Source organism: Myotis davidii, unplaced genomic scaffold (assembly GCF_000327345.1).
Source record: "Myotis davidii unplaced genomic scaffold, ASM32734v1 scaffold441, whole genome shotgun sequence".
In the NCBI taxonomy this organism is placed as follows: domain Eukaryota; kingdom Metazoa; phylum Chordata; class Mammalia; order Chiroptera; family Vespertilionidae; genus Myotis; species Myotis davidii.
Window position 1 is genome coordinate 1,594,034 of NW_006291818.1, and position 4,226 is coordinate 1,598,259.

Here is a 4,226-nt window from a genome sequence, read left to right on the forward strand (position 1 = left end):
CTTCGCACCTTCAGCCTCCAAGGACCCTTCCCAAGCACCCTGATCCCCAAATTCTCCCCAATACAGATATCTCCCCATTGTGCAGTTATGCACACAGAGCTGGGAACCAAGTAAGCTGGGACACATGGGGACCCTCAGACAGGTTACATAACCATGTTGAAAGCCTCTCCTGCCCCCTCAACACACACTGACCCACCGTCCTACTCAAAGTCCCAATAGAAACGGGGGTAGGGGCTAGAGGACCAAGTAGGGGCCAGATTCCAACTCCCAGTGTCAGAGAAGAGACCAGGTCTGCTGGCCTGGTGACTCGAAGGTCCCTGTTTTGCACTAAAAGTTTGTTTCTGGCCTGTAGTCCAGTCCTGTGGTGGCGGGGAGCAGGGTGGGGCCGGGGAAGAAGGGGGAGAAATTCCCAGTCACATAACACTTAACATTATGTAAGTCCCACCTAGACATGCTGTCCTCCAGTCTTACCTGGTCCCTACCATTCACAGTGCCCACAGCCAGGAGATAAAATCCACACCAACAAAGAGCAAACTCATTTTACAAAATTTCCAAAAGCTACCAACATATTTTGACATTTTTTTTCTTATTCAATGAATTGTTGGGGAAGCAGCAATGATGCATGAGGCAACAAATTACAGCAGGTGCTTGAATAAGGCCGTTTTGTTATAACACTGACAAGATGCTGTGGGAATTTAACTCTTGTTTATATAAATTAGCCTATGGTGAATTTGGTTACATTATGTGTTGTTTCCGTTAAAGCCACAGAACCTACCGGTGATAAGTGAGGATCTATTGTCTATAGACCTGGATATTATAACACAATTTGTTGCAAGTGGAATTAATGATGATGTGAGGCATCACTTTTTGGAAAGGTATCCATTACCTAATATTCCCATTGTCCTCCAACAACTCCACCAGTGATAAAAATGCCGGCGTGATCTCTTCTGCCTGGTTCTGATAACTGTTTTAATCCGTGCAGACCTGGAGAGTGGAGGAGCGTCTAAGTGCCAGACACTGCGCTGGGGCTCCCTACGCATCACTATCTCATTTGCTCACAACGCTGGCCCAGGCGATCTGCCCACTGTGGGAGGAGGAAAGCGGAACACGGAGATTATATAATTTTCCCGAGGTTGCACCACCAGCAAGTGGCAGGGCCAGGATTCAAACCCAGATCTGTCTGACTCCCGAACCTGTGTCAGACAGGTTACTCGCTGCGATACAGCACGTGCGGTGGAGCCCGCTCTTGTTGACATGTTTGTGTTAGAAAGCAGATGTGTTGTTCAGCATGAAAGTAACTCAGACCTGTTAAATGCAGATGGCCGAGTGAGCTCAGACTGAAACCACTCCCTCCCAATACAAACACAGAAATAAATGAAAAATAAAAGCCCCCAAATAGAATGGAAAGCTGTAGCTGATGCTGCCGCCGAGGACTCACGGAGAGCTGAGGCCAGCTGTGAGCTGGGGGAAGGCTCCTGCCCTGCTTGAGAACAAGAGCCCTGGGCACCTCCCTCAGGGCGGTGCCAGGTTACACTGGGAGCCCTGGGCACCCCCCTCAGGGCGGTGCCAGGTTACACTGGGAGCCCTGGGCACCTCCCTCAGGGCGGTGCCAGGTTACACGGGGAGCCCTGGGCACCTCCCTCAGGGCGGTGCCAGGTTACACTGGGAGCCCTGGGCATGAAACCAGGGCTGGAGCCCGTGCTCTCTGTGCAAGAATAGGGACTAGTAAAACTTGCTTAGAGTTAGAACCAGAAACACACCTGGTTCTGGTCTAACCCCAGGAGAACGACACAGGGGCATTTGCATGACCGGAAACTCACTCACACCCAGTAGCCAGAACATAGTCTCTGACCAGACAGGACCATTGGGCCATTAACCAAAGATCTGATTTAAAGAATGTGCCACCAGGAAGCCACCCAGCAGTGAAGGGGAAGACGCCCCTGCAAAGAGCTCTCAGACAAAAGGACACCACATGAGTCAGTCCTGGGACATGAAAGAGAGTGAACTAATGAACTCACTCATGCTGGTGGGGATGTAGATAACATTATGAAAAACTAAAATACATATACTATGTATTCCTAAAACCCTCCGTGGAAAATAGGGGGTGGTATTCATAACCCAAGAAGAGTAAGCTATGAAACAAGAACAGGACAATACTTGATATCTTAATTAATAACTAATATTTGATAAGGAATTGAAGAATACTCCTCGGAGAGGGACAGTCACTATAAAAACAGTTTGGGGGAAATGGAGTAATCACACGCAGAAGAATAAAGATGGACTCTTCTCTTACATCACTCACAGAAATTAATGTGAAATGGATTAAAGACTTGAATGTAAAATCTGAAATCATAAAACGCCTAGAAAAAAACATGGATAACACACCTTGGCATTGGTCTTGGCAATTATTTTTTGGATATGACACTAACATCACAAGCAATAAAAGCAAAAATAAATAGTAGGACTACATCAAACTAAAAAGCTTCTGCACAGCAAAAGAAACCATCAATGCCTACAGAATGGGATGAAATATTTGCAGACCATATATCTGATCAGCCTACAGGATGGGATGAAATATTTGCAGACCATATATCTGATAAGGGGTTAATATCCAAAATATATGAGGAATCCATACAACTCAATAGCAAAAAAAAAAGAAAAGAAAGAAAGAAAGAAAAAAGGAACAAAACTGCAACAACAATCTAATTAAAAAAGGACAGAGGACCTGAATGGACATTTTCCAAAGACAGACAGACGGCCAGCAGTTACAGGAAAAGCTGCTTAACATCAGTAGTCAGCAGGGAAACGAAAATCAGAGGCACAATGAGCTGATTATCACCTCACACCTTTTAGGGTGGTCATCATTGGAAAGACAAGAAGTCAACAATTGTCGGTGAGGCTGCGGAGAAAAGACCGTGCACTGTTGGTGGAAATGTTAATTGGTGCAGCCTCTGTCACTCTGGAAAACAGTATGGCGATTCCTCAAAAAATTAAAAATAGAACTACCATTATTTTCTAGGAATCCCATTTATGGGTATATATTTAAAGGAAACGAAATCAGGATTCGAAGAGATAACTGTATTCCCATGCTCATTGCAGCATAATTTATAATAGCCAAGGTAAGGAAACAACTTCATTGTCCACTAATGGATGAATGAATAAATAAGTTGTGCGTGCTCTCTCTCTCCGACATATATATTCATTGGTTGCTTCTTGTATATGCCCTGACTGGAGATCCAACCCACAACTTTGGCATACGGGGATGACATTCTTACCAATTGAGCTACTTGGCCAGAAGTAACTTTCATGATTTTGACACTTTTGAAGAGTATGGTCAGTTATTATGTAGAATATTGGGGTGATGCATTTTTGCCAAGAATAGCACAAAGGAAATGAGCCCTCAGTGCATCAGGTCAGGGGGATATTATGCTGTAATGTCTTATTATGATGTTAACTTGATCACGTGGTTAAGATGGTGCCTACTGAACATCTCCACTATAAAGTTACTATTTTTCATTTTGTAGTTAATAAGTACCTTGGGGGAGCTACTTTGAAGCTATAGGAAATATCCTGTTTCACCCTGGCTGGGTTGCTCAGTTGGTTGGAGCATCGTCCTGATACGCCAAGGTTGCAAGTCCAATCTGCGGTCAGAGCACATACAATAAATGCATATATAAGAGGAGCAACAAATAAATCTCTCTCTCTCTCTCTCTCTCTCTCTCTCTCTAATAAACCAATAAATAAAAAATTTAAAATACAAAATATCCTGTCTTACCTCAAATGTTGCCCATTAATTTTAACAACCATTAGTGGATGGTGTCAGCAATAACGTTCACTGTGATGTTTGTCTAATGGTGATTTTTTTGTTCCCCTCATTAATTAATTAATCAATTTTATGCAAGTCTCTCATATATTAATTTAAATCCTCTGTACAGAAGAGTTATTTATCCATTTGTTTGTTTATATGAGTATGAACTTATATATACTTATTTTATTCCGTGGTTTATAATCCAATGCTAGTATTATTTATTTATTTTTTAATATATTTTTATTGATTTGTGAGAGGGAGAGAAAGAGATAGAAACATCAATGATGAGAATCATTGATTGGCTGCCTCCTGCACGCCCCCCCACTGGGGATCAAGCCCGCAACCTGGGCATATGCCCTCGACCGGAATCAAACCCAGGACCTTTTAGCCCACAGGCTGATGCTCCATCCACTGAGCA